The sequence below is a fragment of the Perna viridis genome, chromosome 1, assembly GCF_037379345.1.
Source record: "Perna viridis isolate PV_CMFRI_1.1 ecotype Kerala chromosome 1, ASM3737934v1, whole genome shotgun sequence".
NCBI lineage: Eukaryota > Metazoa > Mollusca > Bivalvia > Mytilida > Mytilidae > Perna > Perna viridis.
Genome location: NC_142445.1, coordinates 43,254,572 through 43,278,319, shown reverse-complemented (window position 1 = coordinate 43,278,319; position 23,748 = coordinate 43,254,572).

The following is a 23,748-nucleotide window of genomic DNA, read 5'->3' as shown; positions in this document are numbered from 1 at the left end:
CGTCACCATCAAGCCCATTTCTCATCTGTTTGGCTACAGTATACGGACTAAGCTTTTTGCCACTATCTTAACCAGCTTCAAATATTTTGGCAAATAAGTTTTTACCTTTGGAGAGAAGCAAACTGCTTTTTTCCTTCGTTTCAAAGCATATCCCTGAATTTCATCAAATTTAGATTGATCATCAACACTATTATATGGAATTGTGGGTTGGTTGAATCTAATTTCTTGGCATCGTGCTGCCCAAGGTCGCCAGGATTTATCCACCAAATCATCTAGTTTTTAATCGTCATATAAATGTTTACCAGTAGATAGATGTTGAATTAGTCGCTCATGCTTTTTGAACACTTTGATACAATCCGGTTCGATACAATAAAAACTTTCTCCTTTCTGTGATGTTCTTATTGACGGTCTTGCGTCTGGAGATCTTGGATCAACAAACACCAGAAAAATATAATTAAGAGTAATCAAGGGAACCAAGGTTATGGCGGTAATCAAAAGGATGTAATCCAGGGACAAAGACCAGACATGGAAAACAGACATACACAACAAAGAACATTAAGTAACTAAAATCATACACGGACTCCACTAAAAACTGGGAGCATGGACCAGGTGCACCGGTAGGGTAAGCGTCCTCTGCTTTTCTAGAAACACCCACCGAGTTGCTCATAAAAAGTCAAGTCCGGGGTAGACATACGAGGAAAGGAAAACTATGACCCGTTGAATAAATCAGTTTTCATGGTGCTGATGGATACACCATAACGATCAACGAGTTCACGATGACGACCATAAAACTTCTGTAGTGAAGACTTCAATCTTGTAGCAACATAATCCTGTTCCAGAAGCCTATTTGTTAGAGTTGTAGCGCGATATAAAAAGTCTGCGTATTTTCAAATAAAATATAAATTAAATATAGAAAGGGAGGTTATGGAGTGAATTTGCGTGTGACAACAAAGCACTTGATACATGGAAAAAAATAAAGTTATCAAGGAACAAGGCTTTCATTCTTGTTCTGCATCCTGATTCTGCATGAGGGTCTTCAACAAATGAATAAAATGTTCATACCCTCAAACGAGATCAAGAAGGCCCCTTGATAAAATTCAAGGTATTTCTCTTGCTCCCCACCCGCCATGGAGTGCCAACCTGGGCGATGCTTAGGGTTAACCAGCTAAAACACCAGGGTTACAAGAAGACTAGTTCTCTTGAAATACATCGATCGCTGCTAAAATATGACATTGAAGCGACATATTTCGGGAGCGGCCAACGAAAAGAAATATTAAACGGGCTAAGTTAGATTACAAATATTTATCATTCATAGCCCAACAAAAGAAAACATATTAAAACGATATGTTTGAAACACAATACAGAGCAACAAGACCACACACCAGTTGCCCATACATAAAACATTGAAGTCATGACAGGGCACATCAAAATATATGTAAAGAAACTTAGCCTTGTAAAAATTCTTGAAAGGGCACTACAACCATAAAAGCAGACCGGTGTATAAGTTATACAAAAAATGAGAAAATAATGAAATATCCAAATTGAAATTTTGAAATTGTACCGATGAGAGATGTTCTCACATGAACAAATAAGCCATAATTGTAAAAATATAAGAGTATACACTTCAAGCACGGGAAGACTTTCGACTGGCTACACACGGCACAGGAGACAAACTCTGAGAAAAATATGATAAAATACAAGAGGTTCTGGAATGAATGTGCGTGTGACAATAAATCACATAAAGTTTGTTTTTAGAAAAATATGTCTCCCCCTTTCTTCAAATTTCTTAGTTCAATGGGGCATAATACCCACACAAATAAGAAAAGCAAAATTTCCTGGTTATATGCTCAACTACATATAATGTTCTTCTAACATTCCAAGTTTCGTGTTATTTTGGTTCAGTAGTTTAGGAGAATTTGCGCCGGCGGCTTTGTGGCAGACAGACTAAAAATAAATTGAATCAAAGTTTGTTTTTGAGAACAACATACGTCTCTCCCGTTCTTCAATCTTTAAAATACACAACTACATACGACGTCTTTGCTACATACCAAGTTCCATAAAATTTGGTTCTAAAAGTAGTTTAGGAGGAGTTGCAATGACAGATTTTGTGATGGACAGACAGACAGGCCAAAACCAATATGTCTGGGGACATGCATAATTTGCTCTCCACCAGCAGGGAACGACATAATAACATGCGTGCCCTAAGAAAATTATAAAACTGTTCAATATCAATACCCACTACCAATATTTAATCTGTATTTAACAAAAAAATGTTATGTGAATATGTTGCAGTACCACTTTACTTTGGGAGTAGCATTCATTCTTCTTGATGTCACTGAGTTAAGTAAATTATCTCATTGTAAATGCATTCTGTTAGCTCAAGTTGTTTAATTTTGGACATGCAAACTTACAGCCAGTGGTGGTTGTCTCTTTGGCATTTACCCATTATGATACCTCTTCTTTTTTAGCTCACCTGGCCAAACGTCTGTAAACTTTTCAAAAATCTTCTCTGAAATTACCGAGAAGAATTTCACGAAACTTGGTCATAATCATTCTAGTTTTGTCTACTTTCAAAACTGTGTTCATGATGACCGTCGCTAAAAGAATACATGGCTGTCGTTGCTATAAATAGAACATAGGGATAAATATGGATTTTGGTAGGCGTATTCTGTAAAACTTAGGTGGAGCAATATACTGTGCTGGACCATGTATTGCTACATATTTTCTTGCTGAGTCAATTTTGTAGACGGTTAATCCTTCAAGGTAAGAAAGGAGTTCAGCTTGAGTGTACTGTCCAACAATGATTGACAAGATCTGCACCTTAGAGATATGACCCTCAGCTTTCTTATAAGCAGCAATTATAGTTTCTGTGAACGAATCTTTTGATTTTTGTTCTTTTGTGTCTGTTTTTATGCCTTCAATTACCTTCTTCATCAATACTTAACATTGAGACGGAGCAATACTTTCACATACAATCTGGAAATCAGGACAGGCTTGACGTATGCAGTACATTTGTGTGGAATACTGAAGTTTATTAATGGCGGATGAAGCTTTTGACCTGAGTGGACTGTATTTCCCATTTGACATAATATTCATGGCCTCATTGAAAAGTTCTCTTTGTGATCTCTCGTCTCTTGACCAAATTGAATAAGTTGTTGCTTGAGATGATAGCATATCAAAATCTAAAAAACAAAAAACATTGATGAAAAAAATATCTAAAATAGCTAAGTTTGTCTTATAGTAGCATATATAGATGCATAAATTCATTGCAATACAGAAAATGATTGGGCAACAGTGACCTCATTTCATTTGGATGTTGCAATACTAGTTCACACCGATGCTCCAATAAATTTATCATCATTACTATATACCAAATTTCAGTAAGTCATTAAACAGAAAGAAGATGAAGACAGAACATTGAATCCCAAAGTTCCAGAACTTCTTTAAAGTTTTCTACAGGCCTTCACCAAATTTTTATTTTTTTGTAACAGTTTTTCGAACATGTAGCTTACTTTCAGAAATACAAGCTCAAAATATGACCCCGATGTTCTATTTATAGTAATGACAGCAAGGATTTTAGGCAACGGTCATCATGGTCACAATTTTGGAAGTATGTATACTGAGAAAAACTGTGTCCAAGTTTCTGCAAAATTCAGTCTGTAGAGTCAGAGGTGAAGATTGTTGAAAAAGTTTACAGACAAAGTGATGACAATAGCTTATGTCAGGTGTTCTAATAATTCATTCTTATAATCATACCAGAATCTGTAACAGAATCATTTCTCTCTAACAAAGAATAACCCTGTCCTTCTCCTATTTCCAAAACCTGAGATTGTGAAGTACATAAAAATATAAAGTTTAATCACTGACTTTATTAATTCTCAAAATTAAAAAAATTAATTCATGCAGACCATGCTTAATTATACTTTAACATGGTGAGGCATTATATTTGTTGTTATTTTTGCCTAAGTGTTTCATGTTAAAACTTGCAATAAAATATGGTCTGCATGAATTATTTTGATTCTGATTATGACAGTTTAGAAACAAGAGGCTCATGAGAGCCTAAACCGCTCACCTGGAAAACTAGCAAATGAGAAAATTGACGGGAAAATAGCTGCCATTTTGAAATTAACTGCTCAAATTAATTTTTCATCCTCACCATCCAACTTGGGATACCATGTTTCCTTAGTAAACTAAATATTATTAAAATCCAAGCAAGCATTATGGCGGGAAAATGACGGCCATTTTGAAAATTGCTATTCCGATCATTTTTTTATTATCACTATTCAACTCAGGACACCTTGTTTCCTATACATGTATATACCAAATCTCGTTCAAATCAAATAAATTATTAAAAATCTGTAAAAAATGGCAGCCATTTTGAAATTTTTTTGTCACTGCTATTCAACTTAGTACATCATGTTTACCATTAAATTACCTTTCATGTTCATGAAGAATGAGCAAAAATTTCATATTTACCCCTATGTTCTTTTTATAGTAACTGCGACCATTTTTTTTATTGAATCGCTCCAAATTGAGGATCGGGCAGCTAATAATTCACACTCTTAAGAATCCCTTTTAACATATACATATGTACAAACCTCCATGACTTAATTCATCTTGAGCAGTTGTAAATTTTGTAAAGGTGTCTGGCATCTCTCTTCTGATCCGGTTACACATCTCTGAAAATAGTATATGTACAAGATCCAAACGTAGCATGGTAAATTTAATATCAACTAAGTTATGTCCTGCAAATAGGATATTGAAGTCAAATTATAATGAACAACGTTTGGCCATATTCTAGAGTTGCATTTCAACAGAGATGTAAACAACCGTAGATGTATATGCATGAAAGTTTATTTCACTCTAGTATGTGTAGTTTCTAAGATATAGCCAAGTTGGATCAAACATTAACTTGACAACCATAAGAGCATGAAATATAGGTCATAGTAACCTACTTCGACATGGATGTATTGCTGACACACAACCGTAAATGCACCGGTAATTTATGGTTTTTTTATTTTGTTTAAAAATGTGCATGCATAAACTGGTCTTTAGATTTAGAATTTATTAATAATGCATGTGCTTTTTATAGTTCCATTCATACACAGCAATTATATAATTATAATCACCGTAATGTATGCCTGATGTTTTGCTAATGCATGTGCTTTTTATAGTTCCATCCATACACAGCAATCATATAATTATAATCACGGTAATGTATGCTTGATGTTTTGCATTGTGTAGGCATACATTTTATGTTTTGGAAGTTTTAAAAGATAAAATTCTGTACATGTACATTTCATATCTTCACGCTTATCACTAAATTCTGTTCCAATCTTCACTTCACTCTTTTGTCTGTCAATGTATCTTCTACATATACCTATAATCAAAATTAAATTTCTGGTGACAAATAAAAATTTTGAAATCTGGACCAATATCATATAACCGAAAACTGAAAACAAAAATTAAAAAGGCTTTAATCCTCAGCTGCATTAGCCCCTAAATTATGTCCCCCCCACTTTGGTGGGGACACATATTGTTTTTGGCCTGTCCGTGTGTCCGTCTGTCCGTCTGTGTGTCTGTCACAAAGTTTGTCAGCGCAACTCCTTCTTAACTATAGAACCGATTTTTTTTTCTAAACTTGGTATGTACTAAGTACGTCATATGTAGTTATGCATATTACCAGGAAATTATGATCCGCTAATTTTTGTGGGAGTAGTGCCCTTTTGAACTAAGAAAAAGTGCAGGACGGGGGGAAACATATGTTTTTCTCCAAAACATTTTGATATGGGCTATCCCATGGTCACTGTTAATATAAACTGACATTACAATATGGAACATACAGAACGGGATTAGTAAAATCTTATTTTGACTACCCTCTTAATTTATTTGAAGACACAAAACGTCAAGTCAATATTTACATATTTTTGTATATAACTTCTCCATAGACGTCGTTAAAGTAACTCGCAATATTGAATATTGTTCCTCGTAGAATTTATATCACACTCGTAAACTCGCGCAATATGAAATTCTATCCAGGACAATATTCCACAGTATTCATGCAATAACCCTATAATATTAGGGTTGTGTGGGTGTTGTATGCGAAATATTTGCCAGGTCTGAGTGACATATTACCCGACAAGAATATAACTGCCACATGGCTCTAATATTATTATTATTATATTTTGTACGTTTTATTTATTATATATTTGAAGAAAAAAAATCTGATTTCTTTAAATAATAGTAAGTAATATTATTGACGTGATGGCGCCACGTAGCACGTTAGGCAAAATATAATACTTTTTTATTCGCATTGAATTGAGGGCCCAGTGAAAAAATATTTTAAATATTTCAACTAAGACAACATTGTGTTTAATTTTAATTAAAAAAAAAAATAATTTGCATTTTTTATCCAGGCAGGGAACACATACAGAAATGTAAAACAAGTGAACCTAGCAAATTAATTTTGACACTGTCCATATATTTTGATATTAATCATTACTCACATGATGTAAATTTTGTACATGTACATTTGTACATTATATGTTTTACCAAAAATTCGTGAAAAATGTCATGACGAATGAATTTTTTCGATTTGACAGATATTCTGGATTTCAATTTAAAAGTGGATGATAAAGGGTTATTTTCGTACACCGTTCAAAGCGTTTTCATATCTTGTTTATCATGACTGAGCATTTTTTTGTTTGTCAAGACTCTTCCCATGCATCTCGTTCTAAGAATTTTAATTTTTGTGGAACATGTTTGTAGAATGGCATTTCTATTTTTTTTGTGCATTCACGTCATTGTTTCACGTCGATGTTCTTTGCAGATTTAATCGCGATAGATCTCCCAAAGTTAGGGAGGGAATAGCAATACGATTTAAATTCAAAACAGATTCTGGTATTTCAATATCAGTGTTGCATTTTAAATACTTAAGATGTGAATTTGTGTCTTTGGTACAATTTTTCAAAGAAACAAGCTCTTTCGAGCCACATTCATCACCAAAACAACATTTGTTTGAATTTTTGTATTATATTTCTATACTTTAAAGCCAGTTTTGAAACAGCACAAACTCAACTTGTAGCAACAGTTAAAAGATAAATTATTGTACTGACAACAGGTGAAGGTCCCGCGGAGGGAACGACCAAAAATTTGCATCGCAAATTTCACAGTTCTAACATCGTTGGGACTTTTCAGACCCTTCTATAAGTTTACGTTATCTTCCTTGTATCAATCTGATCCGATAGAGCAGTGTAGCGACTAGAGTCGTCACATTCTGAGACGTTTATATATATATATTTTGCGATGCAAATTTTTGGTCGTTCTCTCCGCGGAACTCGAACTCGTACCGCTGTGACATCTATGGCAACACTGCCTGCACAAAGTCCAGCGCCCTAGACCACTCGGCCAGCTAGGCTATGGAAAATATAGCTTTCGCTGGTCGGGTCATTCCTCCTCGTAGGATTAATCTAGGACTATAATTTAGAACACGATGTATGGTAGTACGGGACGTGCTATATAAAGTCTAACGGAATTATTTTGTAAAACTATTTTGTATAGTTTCTTATTACAGTGTTTGTAAATATTTTAGTCATATAGTTAAGAACACAACGTGTGTCTATAACACAATGTTCAAGATCTTTGTTACAGTGTCCTTCCTACAACCATGACACTCTTTTGTTACCAATCTGCTGAACAATACAAAGGATTGACAAAGCTATTGGGACATTTAAAGTGACCAGTTGCTATTGTAAGAGTTGATGAATAGGTAGCCACTCACCCATGAAAATTTACCTGGTCAGGTGTAAAGCAGCCAATACTGGCTGTTTCACATCATATGGAATTTTCGCAGCTTGCGAATATTACTCACAATGTGTTTTGAGGGAATTAAATGTGTTTTATTTTTACAAAATTGATATTTTGTACTTGCTAACACTGGAAAAGTACTAATGTGGAAAACTACTGGTTGTGAATATTGTTTATATTTTTACACGAAAAAAAAAACTTTAAATCCAGAGTGGAAAGCAAATATGAAATAGCAAATTAAAGTAAAATAGTAACACTTTCATGGAATGAACAATAACTTGAAGTTACAATATTATGCTACTATTTATTTGAATTGTTCCATCTCAAATTTGAATCCATTGAATACCGGTTTTTAAATATATGCATTGAAATATTCTCCTTCAAATTATCTACTTTAACAATAGTTCGGATTCTTATAAATTTCTTGCACATGTTTTCATATTATTTGAAATATACATGTACAAAATGTATATATAGTTCTGATGAAATTTAATGCACTTCAGTCATAAGTATAATTCCAATAAAATCTTTATTCACATAAAACACTCAAATCAGAGCTGTAAATCATAGCACTTAATCTAGAACAATAATTACAATGAAAATAAAACTAAGAAATATTCTCCATATAATTCCAGTTACATGTATATCAATGCATAAGAATCCAAAGAAGTTTCAATGTAAATAACACTTATTCCAACTCTTAAATTTCATTGAAAATTGCACTTATGATCCCAAAGTATAATTTCAATCAAACTCCATGCACTAAATCCCAATGCAAATCCTTCACAATTAATAAAGCACTTAATTCACTTTAAGCTTACTCATACTCAAAATTGAATAAAATAAACTCAAAGCACTATTTCAAAAATTGTAATTCACGTGAACCTCAAACTGTTTTCATTTTGTATAACACTTGTTCCTTAACTATAGTAATAATCACTTACTTTCCACTAAAAGGGCACCTAGGTAGACCTATTTCAGTTTTATGAAGGAGGAAATAAATATGAATTGAGGTCTAATATTTATAATAATATATAAGACTTCTGTGCAATGTAGTTAAGATAAAATAAATACTTTTATATTTTATTCTAAATTATGGTTTTCAACATTATCAACAAAATACAAAATAAAATATAATATATTAAATTTGAATTCCCTCACTAATGAAAAATAGAATATCCCATGTAGCTGCTTCAGATTTAAATAACTAGGAGCTGGATGTGACAAGTTTCATAGGTGAGTATTCATCAACTCTCTCCATAGAAACTGGTCAGATTAAATGTCCCAATAGCTTTGTCAATCCTTTGTATTGTTCAGTATATTGGTAACAAAATAGTGTCATGGTTGTAGGAAAGTAACTGTAACTGTCAATAAAATTGTATACGTCACAGGTATTCACCTGATTAGGTAGTGAGTTGTGTTTCATTGCATCATTAATTTGATCCTCTGTCCTACATAATAACACCTAGATGAACTGTCCCGTACTACCATACATCGTGTACTAAGTTACAGTCCTAGATTAATCCTACGAGGAGGAATGACCCGGCTAGCGAAATATATAAACGTCTCAGAATGTGACGATTTTATTCGCTACACTGCTCCATCGGATCAAATTGATACAGGAAAGAAAATGTAAACGTGTAGAAAGGTCTGAACAATTCCCAACGATGTTAGAACTGTCAAATTTGCGATGCAAATTTGTTGTCGTTCCCTCCGCGGGACTCGAACTCGTACCGCTGTGACATCTATGGCAACGCCACCTGCACAACGTCCAGCGCCCTAGACCACTCAGCCAGCAAGCCTTCTTTACTTACATTGTATGATAAAAAGTTCAGTTCAAGCAAAATGCAAAGTTCAGATAAAGAGTGAATGAAACCTAAACTTTTTATAATGCATACAAATTCAGTTGAGTGTTGTCTGTCTGTCCATTCATCTCCAGGCGTTTTCCATTTGATTACAAAACTTTGTACAGTTGTTAAGCAAACAAATACATGCAAGTTCGATTTTGAGCTAGATCAAAAAATTATTTTTCGAGTTAGCAAGAGACCACTTTGATAACATACTTGAAATCATTATTGGGCGTAATTCCTTGACAACTAACATGAAATTTTGCAGAATAATAGAACAAAGTACCATAAAGTCCGTTTTCGACATCTCGCCAATTCAGCTATTAAAAAAATTACAAGCTAACATTTTCCAGTTTGGCCAATGGGGGTTGATCACATTTGTATATACATATAAAAGGGGTGGTTACAGAGTGAATGTCAACTCACACATGCACTTTGGAGAAAAGATAATTTGGTAAGGAATATTTTAAAAATAAGTAATGTGAATATAAAAAAGATTCAATTCGCTTACATATGTTAGAAAAGTATATAAAAAAAATTCTGAGTCAAAAGAAAACCAAGTCCCCCCGAAAGGTTAATGGTTAAACCATTGAAGCAATTTGAACCATTGATGTATATTAGATGATCGTAGATTCTTAACAACGATTACTCATTTTGTTTGGATTCGTGAAATTAGTGCTGTGTCCACACTTTGCTTAATCGACCGCGATTTCGCGGGCATCCTCTAGTGATTTTTAATTTAACTACTTTTTGTTTATCACTTCGTGCAAATAAAATAAAGTTTGTACACGTACCTAAAAATACAATTTCTAGTCACCTTCATACTTAAACATTGTACATGTAAATATTAAAAAATATACTCTTTTTAAGATGTTTTTCACATATAAAATCTTTTTTTAATATTTAAAATTTACTTACCGTTTTTTTGATTTTTTTTTAATTTTTAATTTTTTTTTGTTTAATTTCAGATTTATAGAAAACCGTCACATTATGACTTTATGTGCATGTAATTGTGTGTAAATAAATTATGGGTCCGTCATGTCTACTTTTGTTAAATCGAGTATGTTTTATACAAATGTACATTAAGGATAACCCGGCTAACTGGCTTTTGAAATCAAAACATTTAAATACATGTATACAAACAGTTACTTCAGAAATACTACCGGAATTTATGTCTGTACCGGAAAGGGAAGACAACTCTAGATGAAAATTGACTTCCTGCGTCGGTCTTCCTCATGTTTCACGTGCATGACATAATCGTATGATTCAGTTGTGGAATATTTTTTTAGGTTGACATTTTGAATTGGAGGTAAGAAATAGATCAAATATAAAGCTATAACAGATACATCCACTAAACAAGGATATCAAATAAGCGCAATTGCCGTTTTTTTTCTTCAACAGGGTTTCTTCTCTTTTGCAAATATTTTTGTAATATGTGCTGGCACTCAACGACACTTCCAATAGACGATATTTTTGTAAAAAAAAACGGATTGAGTGTTTCATTAAAATATACTGTTATGTGAATACGTGTGAAACATTGATTTGGGAAATATGAGGTTAAGAGTTAACTCCCTTGGTTATATTTTTTTCTCTATGTATTGCTAAAAATCATCAAAATAAAAAAAACTATATAAATATTTTTACATGCACTTGAAAACATTACATATACAAATTGAATACAAAGAAAAGGGAGGTTTAAAAAATTGGAAAATCATATCAATCTATTAAATAACAGTTGACAACTAGCACAAATATACTTCTTCATTGAAACATACATTGGCATGTTAAATAAATGCTGTTTTACACAGTATAGGTTATTTATTCAATAGAGGGGGTTTCAACTGGGATTGCCTTTCCTTTGTTAGATTGCTTCCCTTGTAATTGGCAAAAATTAGTAGAAATAAGTTATTTAAATTGTATATAAAGAAGACTACTAATAAAATTTTATAATAAAAGTATTTTTTTTTTACAGATAAACATGCTTCTAGTTATATCTTCATGACAATCTGGTCTTTCAATGATATCTGAAGTTTTGAAAATATTTCGAAAAAATATAGTAAACAAATATTACCTTAATGATTACATACAACATGGTTGATTACATATAGAATTTTAAAAAATGAATATTCATTTTCAATTAAAGTAAGTATCAGGGATCTCCATGGATCAAAATGAACACATGGCTCAATCTCTGGTTGGACACATTTTCATTGTGGCCCGTGTCCTTTGACAGAGAAAATAAATTGCCAAAGAAAGTATAATAAGGTTGAACGAGACGTATTTAATAGCACAAGCTTCAACATAGAAATTTATGAACAACAATCATGATAAATCTTTCTATCAGCACTGTCTAATTCAGTTACACTAATGTGAAGTTTTCCTTTCTCTATAGGCTTGACCACAAGTCCACAGCCCTAGAGGAACTAAAGTAGGTGCGGTCATTGTGTTGTTGCCATTATAAAAGTTTTTTTAAATAATTTAACCACAATAACTTATGACAGGTATAGTTGATTAATAAGTAAGCGTAATTGGGAAATACATTGTCGATTTGTAATGTGTGACGCAAATTGTTGAATACATGGCACAACGCCATGCAAAAAGAGGTCATGAAGAACCCTGATTATATATATATACAAATTATATATATATACAAATTATCATCAATATTAAGTATGGCTATTTTTCTTGGTGAAACAATCATTTTTTCAGATATAATTCACGTTACATAGTACACTTACATTCTACTTGAAAATGTTTGCTTGATAGTCACTTGGAAAGCTTAAACATTTTGATGTTATCTGAAAATTGAGCTTAAAGAATCCAAATAATGTGTCTGGTTGGGTTGCCTACCTGTGGGCTGTTTCTTCTTTGGTTTAGAACAAAACAATCAGGCTCAGCTTCCCACATTTTTGTTTTATTGACCAATAAATAATGATATTGTATGTCAATTACCTTCTAAATTTTGAATATATTTCTGTTGTTGTGCATAGATAGTTTAATCAATAATAGCAAAATTTTACCACAGATTGCAGCAAAATACTTTTAAGCTCTAATTTATGGTAAAAATAGAAACCTAATATAGTCTTACCTAATCTATTTTGGGGTTACCATAAATATTTCAGATTTCCTTTGAAACTCTAAAGCCTATTAACTTGACAGAAATTCATAACAATGCCTTATATGATAGACTAAATTTAGAAATACTACATATCTTAGCATTTATTTAAAAATCATCTACATATTAAAACATTTTACAAATTAACAAAAAAAAAAAACTTTTATGAATTTCAATTAAAACAATTTATGTTTTCATTTGTGTATGGTTAAATCTTATTTTGACAACTAAAACAACTTAAATACATGTACAACTGAATTTCTCTTGTTTGTCAAGTTTGTTTAAAGTGATAAATTTCATGATGCAACCAATAAGTCTATTATGTATGACGTTTTTTTTTTAATTTATTTTATATCAAAACATTACAATATAGTATTTTTCTCCTTCCCATTGGTGATGTTTTTATTATTTCCTGTATTACACGATACATTTCCTGTATAACAGGCACAGGCCTTACTTGGTATGTACTTATTTAGTATTATTAGAAACATTGTGCAGTTGCTTTGGCTAACATAAAAAGAGCTCTCTTTATGTCATAGACTAGTTATGAAAACGATCGTACTCTAAAACCATTTATTAATTCCACCTGTCATCTTTGGCTTTAATTTTATCCAAACATTATAGATTTTAAACTAGAATATTGAAGAAAATATATAATTTTACATAGATTTAAAGAAAATTTGATGAGATGTTAATTTTACAGAAAATGGCAAGATGTCAATATAGGACACAATTATTGGAAATGCCACAATGCAATGATGCAAGAATAGCGTTAGTATATAGATTTGTCTACAGAGATAACATTGATGTTCTCCCAGACCTCAATATTGCAGGGGAACTTGCTGATCCATGCACAGTCACCTATGTGACTGTAATTGTTACAATTGCAGGGCAAATGCAAGTGTTATGGCTGCTCCAAAAACAGTGGATTCCCTGTTTGATCTAAGTGACAGATGATTCATCCACTGTTGATATCACATGCTGTACATCAGATGAAGACAGTATGGCAATTTCAGAATGAGATTCCAGTAGCTTTAATCTAGAATCACAAACACAATCAAATTTGTTTGATGATTATGACAGTCAATTGTGGTCTGATTCTGAATATGCTGTCAAACATGTAGCAGAATCACCTGGCATTTGTTTTAGTGAGTGTGACTGCATCTCAGCCTCCAAACTGTTTACATAACAGGAGGAAGTATCCTTCATTGATGCTGAAACCCAAATGCCACCTGATCTTGCATGTTCAGCAGGTGTAAGTTTCAGTGATGCAGAAACTCAGCCTCCTTTTAGTTATGAAAATTATGAATTTTCTAACTACATTGAAGTGAGTTCTAGTGACACTGAGACTTACCTGCATTATGTTTCATGTGAGGCAAGTGAACTTCCTTCCCTGCATTTAGTAATTCCTCAGCTGGATGACAGTGATACCGATTCATCATCTCATTCTGTAAGCATTATGAAATGCAGGAATTGAAGATAAGAAAAGCACTATTTCATAACTATACTCAGATAATGATTTTAATTTTTATTTAGTGAGATCTAAATTGAATTGATTTTTAATTAAAAATTTTCAATTCATCTGAGTACAGCACAGCTTCTTTATACCTGTATATGTAATATTACGTGGAGCCCCAATCACATTAAGATCTGCAAGAACCAATGACGAAAAATAATAATACAACTGTTGCATTCCTTTTTCCAATATCAATATCATTTGTTCCAACTGTTGATGAAAATATAAAAAGATGAGGTGAGATTGGATGCAGAATAATAATAAATCACTGGTTTTGTAAAATATGGAAAATTAATCCTGATCATGTCCTACCGTCAAGTCTCTAAAAGAGAATAATAAGTACAAACAACAGACTGAGATATTTAAAAATATGTAGAAAAGCACATGAAGCAGTACTTTTTCTAACCGAGCCATTCAAACCTCCAAAGGGGATTAGAAAAGCCGTACCATCTACAGAAATATTAGCAATGAAGAAGAAAGTCAACACCAAAATTATACAATTGGGAAATGAAAAGAAAAAAATTGGAGAGAAAGGTTTTAAAACTAAAGAAAGAAACTAAAGAACTAGATGTTTTTAAACTAAAAAAAGTAACAAAAAGATGAAAACCACATCAGCACAAATCAGTGAAAATACACCATCAAAAGAAGAAAGAGGAACTCATTGCAATACTTTTAGAAATTTAGTAAACTCTTTAAAAGATTAAATTAGTTATTGGCAAAATTTTTATGATAATGAAAAGGAAGACATGGACATATTGTTAAATGATACCAAAGCAGACAATTTTGAACCACTGAAAGAAAATAAACCAGGAAATCCATATTCTGTAAAAATTCGTGAATGTGTTATGAGCTGCTTGTCTTACAAGAGTAATCAAGGGAACCAAGGTTATAGCGGTAATCAAAAGGATGTAATCCAGGGACAAAGACCAGACATGGAAAACAGACATACACAACAAAGAACATAAAGTAACTAAAATCATATATACAAAGTAACAAAAGTAAATGAGCAACTCGGGCTCCACTAAAAACTGGGAGCATGGACCAGGTGCACCGGTAGGGTAAGCGTCCTCTTCTTTTCTAGAAACATCCGCCGAGTTGCTCATAAAAAGTCAAGTCCGGGGTAGACAAACAAGGAAAGGAAAACTACGACCCGTTGAATAAATCAGTTTTCAAGGTGCTGATGGATACACCATAACGATCCACGAGTTCATGATGACGACCATAAAACTTCTGTAGTGATGACTTCAATTTTGTAGCAACATACCCTTGTTCCAGAAGCCTATTTGTTAGAGTTCTAGCGCGATACAAAAAGTCTACGTAGTTTCGGCAAGCTCTGGCATAACTTATGAGTTGTGATATGAACACTCCATACGCAATAGCCGAAGGGATGTTGCCACAGATGAAAGGAAAGTTGACAATTCTGAATGAAAAGTCATCACGCTTGTCGTAAAGTTTGGTCAATAGTTTTCCTTTACTATCGATTTCTGAGTGTAGGTCAAGATATGAGGCTGACTTCACAGTGTCTGTAGTATCCTTTATCTCAAGTTCTTTAGGGTAGATGCGATGTATCAAATCCCCGAAATTAGGATTATTTAAAGATAATACGTCATCTATATAGGGGAAACTGAGATTGAAGGATCTAGCCAAACGATATTCTTTCTTTCTGATCAGATCAGCTATAAAGTCAGCCTCATAAGAGTGAAGTAATAGGTCAGCAAGTAAAGGAGCACGATTTGTTCCCAACAATGTACCCATCCAAAACATATCATCAATCATCAGTTCAATAATCAGATATTCACCGGCCATACCATTTATCCTTTACCATCCATTTCATCGATTCATAACATGATGAGGAAAGCAAAAATAGTGTCTGACATGCAGATAGAGGAAGTAATAGATGAAAATGAAAATATAACCCTTCTTAAAGATGCCACAACCAAGCAAGGTTATCATTATTATGGTGCTAAGATAAATACTAGCGATGAAGAATATACACTTGGTCATATTTCTTTTGGAATTATCAAAACATTTGAAAAGTTTAAAGGTGTTCCTTAAGGTTAAGGATATACAAAGAAAGACTATACAAAGATAGACAAGGTAAATGACAAAAATTCAACTAATAAGCTTTTGAAAAATACTCTAAGAAATATCGGTTTAAAAATACCTAAATGTCAGCATTTGGAAAATATGTCAAAATCCAAAAATATGGTTGACATGTGAAAACAAAGACGTTTTACATACACAATGTAGACATTAGATGCTCCGGAAGTGTAATCATGTCCTGTTCTGCCAGTGTTTTTTTTTTTTTTTTGTATGTGGGTAAACTTAAATAGTGATTATTTGAGTCAGGGTTACTAGTTTTGTTATGGTTTGTTGATTTCTGAAGAGTTGTGTTCCTTTAACTTAAAAAATGTGTTCATTTTTGTTGTCCATACTTTATTGTTCTAAAGGCCTTGAAATATTGAACTGATTTTTTGTATGCAGGTTTATCTTGATGAATTACATGCAAAGTTTAACTATTTTGCAGTTAGTGAATGTTTTGTGAGCTGCTTGTCTCACAATGTAAACATCCAGAACATATCAAGTTTATTTAATTATACAGTATCCTGTGATATATAAATTGATTTCCACAGGAACTAAGGAAATAGCTAGTGGATCTGCTGAAAACTATGTAGGTTCTAATGTTGATATGGTCAATGATAAAGAAAAGTTTTTACCGAAAATCACCAACTGTATGACTGATAGAAGTAACACCGAACTGAAAGCTAATATACTTATTTATGAAACGAAAAATATAGATGATGAATTAGCACTGGACCTAAATCAATTCCAATGTTCAATACATTTACTGATTCAATTTTATGAAATTGCGGAAAAAAATTTAAGGAACATTGAGCAAAAACATAATTGAAATTTCCAGGTTTATTCAATAAACAAGGAGAATCTTTTACCAAGAACTTATTAGTATGCGTTTCGAAACTTTGATACAATGAAAAGGTAGGGGAATCTGTTTTTTTTCCAACCGTTTATGGTGGAGAGTGGAATTTCCAATATACCTATTATGAATTTGATGTGAAACCGTTTTAATGTATTTTTAACAATGCTTGTGGAGTTTATTACTTGAGGGAGAAGATAAAAAGTTTTATTACCGGCTACTCATGCGGATCAAAACCAAATTTTTTGAAACAGTCCATACTTCAACTTTTAGAAAATGATATTGTTAACTCCATTTGTTTGGCAATGGGAATTATTAATACTAAAATTACAGCTCCTTATTTTTCAATAGCGTCAAAGAATTTACCCATACTTGAAATGGGTCCTATATTTAATACATTTTTTGAAGAACTGGAAAAAAATACCAAAACTCCAGAAATTATTTTGAACAATGAATATGATTTATTTAATGATGAGAAATATGATACACCAGTATATCAGATGGCACTTTTAAAGGAAGAATGCAGCTCAACTGTTTTTGAAGTCATTGGAGATGTTAAAATGTCGAAAGTTTTTTTTTTTTTTGTCACATTTTTAACCAAATGGAAAATATTATCAACCAACCCTGAAAAAAATACAGGAAAGTGAAGCTGCTTTGCAACTAATATTACCATTGAAAGGATGTTTGGACAACTCGATGGACAAAAAACTGTTTCCACCGATATCAATGTAACATCTATAAATGCCAAACTTATGCTGCGTAATAATAAAACTTTAGACTGGTTAGAGACAAAACATGACAAAGCAAAAATTATAGAACTAGCAAGAAGAAATGGTGAAAAATTGAGGCATAAAAATATAAGGGACTTTTTGACCTTACAGTTAGAGAAGGGTTCAAATTTGTTTACTCCATCAGGCAATTTAAAAAATGGGCGGTAAATGGAAGCCAGAAAGAGAAGTGGAAAAATGTTTTGTACATTAACTTATAAAAAGGACAATTTTAGCTGATAAACAACAAATTACTTACAGAAAAGACATAAGAAGCAAAAAACTTATTTTTCGAAAAGGGGCTGATTTAAACCAATTGGTAAAAAACTTAAAAGAGCTAATTTTATTTGAAAACTCAGAACTTGACATAAATAACAATAGTCAGTCAAGTGAACCAATAGAGATACAACCACCTGTTCCATCACATCATTCATTAAAAATATCATGCAATTCATCATCAGCTTCAGATTATCCACCATCATCAATAGAACCTCCATCAAAACCATTGGCTCATCCTGTATCAGAACCATCTTCCTCAGTCTGTAAACCAACATATACCACCTACTTTTTATAAAGGAAAATAAATCATACATGTATGGGATGATGAAGATAATAACCCAATTGTTTACAAGGAAAAGTACTACAGTACCTGAAATCTCGGAAGATATTCAGGGTAAAAACTACATTTTCTTAATTCCATGGTGTGCATGTTGGTCCAAACCATTCTAACAATGTACATTTTAGTGAAGGTTTTTTTTTTTTATTTCTGTTAAGGTAAACCTTTCCATAACATGAAATATATATATGAATTTCACTTATATTTCATATTATTTGTATTGAAACCAAATTTTAAGGAATGAAATATAATCAAATAAGTTTAAATGCTAGGATGTTCAATAATTGTTTTTAACAGCACTATTTTAGTTTTCATAATGACTGAAAATTTCAATATTGCAAAATATCAACTGAAAATTAATTAATTCAATATCATTACAAGGTAGTCATGGCCAGTTTGTTATGATGTTGAAATATTTAATTAAATAAAGATGTTTGCAATATTCAAGTTTCACAAGTTATAAAGTTATTTTCTTTATGATTTATGTTAATTAATATTTTTCTGTTTGCCTTTGGTATCCACCTTGGTAGGAATTATAGAATCCAATTTTACACGAGAATATACAAAAGTCAAAACATGGCGTTCAAATGAATAATATTTTGTTAACGATGAGACCAAATAAAAACAGAAATTTCATCTGAATAAAATTGTCAATTGTGTGGTACATATGTTGCACAAGCCATCAGATAAGAAGATGAACCACTAAATTATAGAGAATCTTCATTTTATCCTTAAACACTTTTGAGAATGACAGTCCTTGATATTTTAAATACCACTAAACTATTGAAGATATAAAAACTTTTAACAATAAATACATGTGGAATTAAAGACTTTATTCTTTATTGTAAAGTTTGCTTATTTATTAACAAAAAGCTATATATATTTTGCTTTAAACTAATGGGGGAGCATTATTATAAACTTTTGTGTGCTTTTTCAATTATTTCAGAATGGATTTGGTTAAAGCATCGTTTTAGTTGCATTTTTTGCTTTCATTTTTTTTTAAATAGAATTTTTTTTTAAGCATATGTCTATTTTTAACTTCTACAGAAATTCATTTTTTAAGAGAATTAAAATTAAGTGTTACCTAATACTTCGCTTCTATTTTGTTTTAATTTTATTTATTTAAAATAAAACAATAATGCTTCTTAAATGTGTATTTTTTTCTTATTTTATTTTTCAGAAATAATTGAATTGGTGAAACAGACTTTAGTTCATTGATTTTGAATAAACCACAGTAAGTTTCTTAGATAAGTTTGAGTTATCTCTCTTTGTTGGTAATTTTAAAATTTATGTTTTTGGAAAACTCTATATGTTGCTATAATTAGAATTGGAGATATTTGCTTATTGAAAGTAACTAATCAAATATGGTTATGTGGTTTTGAAAGGTCAAGGACTTCTATAAAGGAAGTTACATGGTAATTTGGAATTTTATAGGGTATTATTGTTTCCTGAATTAGCTAATATAAACAAGAACAAAATCCTTACTTGACAAACCTTTTGACTATTTTTCAGGTTTCTGTATATATGTGCATGTATTTGTATTACTCAAGATTCTCCCTCAGTGGGGGTTTATAAAGTATCAAGACATTAAAACACACGTAAAAATAATTAAATTTATTAAATTGTGAAGATTTACAGGATTTAATGAAATAGAGATTCTAAAGAAAAGTTAATGACAGTGTTTTGAAGTGCTGGATGTACATACACGTTATGTTGGTTCTGAAACCATATGATCCTGGCAGTGCCTCTGGATATATTTTATACAGCTACAAAAAAGTACTATAGTGTACAGTTTTTGTCCAAGGAAGCATTTTTCAAGCTACAAATGTATATGACTAGAAATTGATTAAAATTGTTTCATACAGGATATATTGATGCTTAGCCTACAAGTGCACCTAATCCATGCTCCCAGTTTTTAGTAGAGCCCAAGTTGTTCATTCACTTTGTTACTGTGTATCTACTAGTTCGGTTATTTTATATTCTTTATAGCTGATCTGATCCGAAAGAAAGAATATCGTTTGGCTAGATCCTTTAATCTCAGTCTCCGCTATATAGATGACGTATTATCTTTAAACAGTCATAATTTCGGAGATTTGAAACATTGCATCTACCCCAAAGAGCTTGAGATAAAGGATACTACAGACACTCTGAAGTCAGCCTTATATCTTGACCTATACTTAGAAATCGATGGTAAAGGAAAACTATTGACCAATCTTTACCACAAACGTGATGACTTTTCATTCAGAATATTATCAACTTTCCTTTCGTCTGTGGCAACATTCCTTCAGCACCTGCGTATGGAGTGTTCATATCACAACTCATAAGTTATGCCAGAGCTTACCGAAACTACGCAGACTTTTTTTCTATCGCGTTCAAACTCTAACAAATAGGCTTCTGGAACAGGGTTATGTTGCTACAAGATTGAAGTCATCACTACAGAAGTTTTATGGTCGTCATCACTAACTCGTGGATCGTTATGGTGTATCTATCTGCACCATGAAAACTGATTTATTCAACGTGTCGTAGTTTTCCTTTCCTCGTTTGTCTACCCTAGACACGATTTATGAGCAACTCGGCGGGTGTTTCTAGAAAAACAGAGGACGCTTACCCTACCGGTGCACCTGATCCATGCTCCCAGTTTTTAGTGGAGTCTGAGTTGCTCATTTACTTTTGTTACTTTGTATGTATTATTTTGGTTGTTCTTTGTTCTTTGTTGTGTATGTCTGTTTTCCATGTCTTGGATTTGTCCCTGGATTACATTGTTTTGATTACCGCTATAATCTTGCTTTCCTTGATTACTCTTTGTTTTGTTTGTGCCAAAGAGAATGCATATTTTTGTATAAAAAATATTCAAATGTTGATTGATTTGATTAAGGAATTTTTTGCAATCATTAAGTCTTAGCAAAACGTGCTTTTTGAGTTTCGTTTAGGTAGAGATAACTTCCATCATGGAAAACCTTCCAAATGTCGTTTGTTTTCCATCAGGGCTATTTAATCCTATATTGATGTTTAAAGCTTTTCATAAATGACACCCCTCTTTTTTATATTTATACTATTCGGAAACCCTTTTCGTCGTACTCGTAGATGTAGTCGTCGTCGTAGTCATACTTGCGTGTATTATTGTGACATTTCCTAGTGAGACATTGTTATAATGATAATAAAAATGAGATCTAAATCAGATGTGACTATTTTGAAGCAAAGTTTAGATAAAAAAGAATCAGAACTTTGACATGGCTTATAATTGATTTGCCTGCCTATGTTAAGTTCACACGTATTGATCGTTTTAATCAAACAAAAACAAGTACTGATTCAGAAAAGTAATCAAATAGTCCTTGAATTTATTTTGTCTTTGTAATTCTGTCCTTTATAGATGCTAGTTTTTTGTAAAAGTGACGACAATAAAATTTATCTGGGAACTAGAATCCCATTTAGGTAGCGGAGTCCCCCCTAATCCATATTGTGGGACAGTTTTGATTCGCAAATATCAAGAAGGATTCCCGAATCGGATTTATTGCTGTACTTAGTTTTCTAAAAAAAAGCAGAACTATTAGCAGATAAGATTTATGCTAACTGCTATCCTCTTGTGATACCTTACACTATATCGGCTAACTACACAGTACTGGATAACAGCTGGACATGTTATTTGTGTTAAACGGTATAGAATTATTGGTACACTTTGGCATAATAGTTGAAAAAGGAATAAAATGTAGAAACATTTTGTGGATTCATGACACGTTGGTAGATTTCGTTTTATTGATATATTTCAACCTTCTATATATTAATGTCTTTCGAGTTTTAATATTTTTTTAGATCACCCCTTTTAAGGGTTTTACGTGCAGAGGTATGAATCTATAGGATTATGATTGTTTTCGAATAGTTTATATTAACCTAACTCCATCGTCAGTTTAATTTAACGTGAGATGATAAGGATTTTTCAGATGTTGTTCGTAATAATTTTTTGAAATACTATATTATTTGCATTTAAAAAAAGATTAAACAGTTTTATTGCAGGCAACTGCAAATATACCTTTATATAAGATAGTTTAAGTGAATATTTTTCTGGTTAATGCAGTCAACTGTTTTACATTTAATTGTCATAAAAAAGTATGATAAAATTTTATCATTTCAGTTTGTCACAGGATATTTTGAAGACGATATCCCAATTTCTTACGATGTATCAATCTGCACCATAAAAATTGTTTTGTTCAATGTGTCATATTTTTCCTTTCCTCTTTCGTCTACCCTGGATTTTTTATGAGCAACTCGACGGGTGTTTTTAGAGGACGATTACCCTTCCGATGCACCTGGTCCATGCTCTCAGTTTCTAGTCCGAGTTGCTAATTTATTTTTGTTCCTTTGTATTATTTTGGTTGTTTCATGTTCTTTGTTGTGTGTGTGTCAGTTCTACATTTAAGGCATATGACACTTGGTTACATTCTTTTGATTTCCGCTAGAATCTTGGTTCCCTTGATTACTTTTTCTACAGATATTCATATAAGAAATATTTTCGTTTTTTCATAACTATTCAACATATATTTTGACCAGATCTGTCTCTAAAAGTGAATAAAAATTTGTAAAAAATATGATTTTATCTAAAATTGAACCTTAGGAGAGGTTACTGTTATTGTATACACAAAGCTTAAGTTCACGATCATCTTTCCGCCCACTACATCATTTTGGAAACATGCACGAACTTTATTGATTAAAGTAATGAACAAATGAGCAGGAAAAGGTACACATATTTTTGGTTTTTTAACAACAATTCAATGCCTGCTTACTTTCCCTTGCAGTTTTAAAGTTCCTGATATTTCAGAAATCCTGTCTTTTGACAGTTAGTTTTGAGAAGACATAAAACATTTGTCCATAAAACTAATATTCATTTCCCATTATGTTACCATAGCTACAGTTTTTTGACAAAATATAAGAAATTATCAATCATTTCCATGGATCTCCAAAAATTAAGAATTTGAAAAATATATACTGTTTACAGGAATAAAAATTGTAGTATTTCCTTGTTTGATTGTCTCAATAAGGCTTTATTTCCCCAAAATGTCATAAAATCATTTGTAGTGGCATATCGTTATTTTCAGACTATGTTGTTTATCATGTCAAATGAATTTTGGCAAAAGATAATTATAGATTTAAA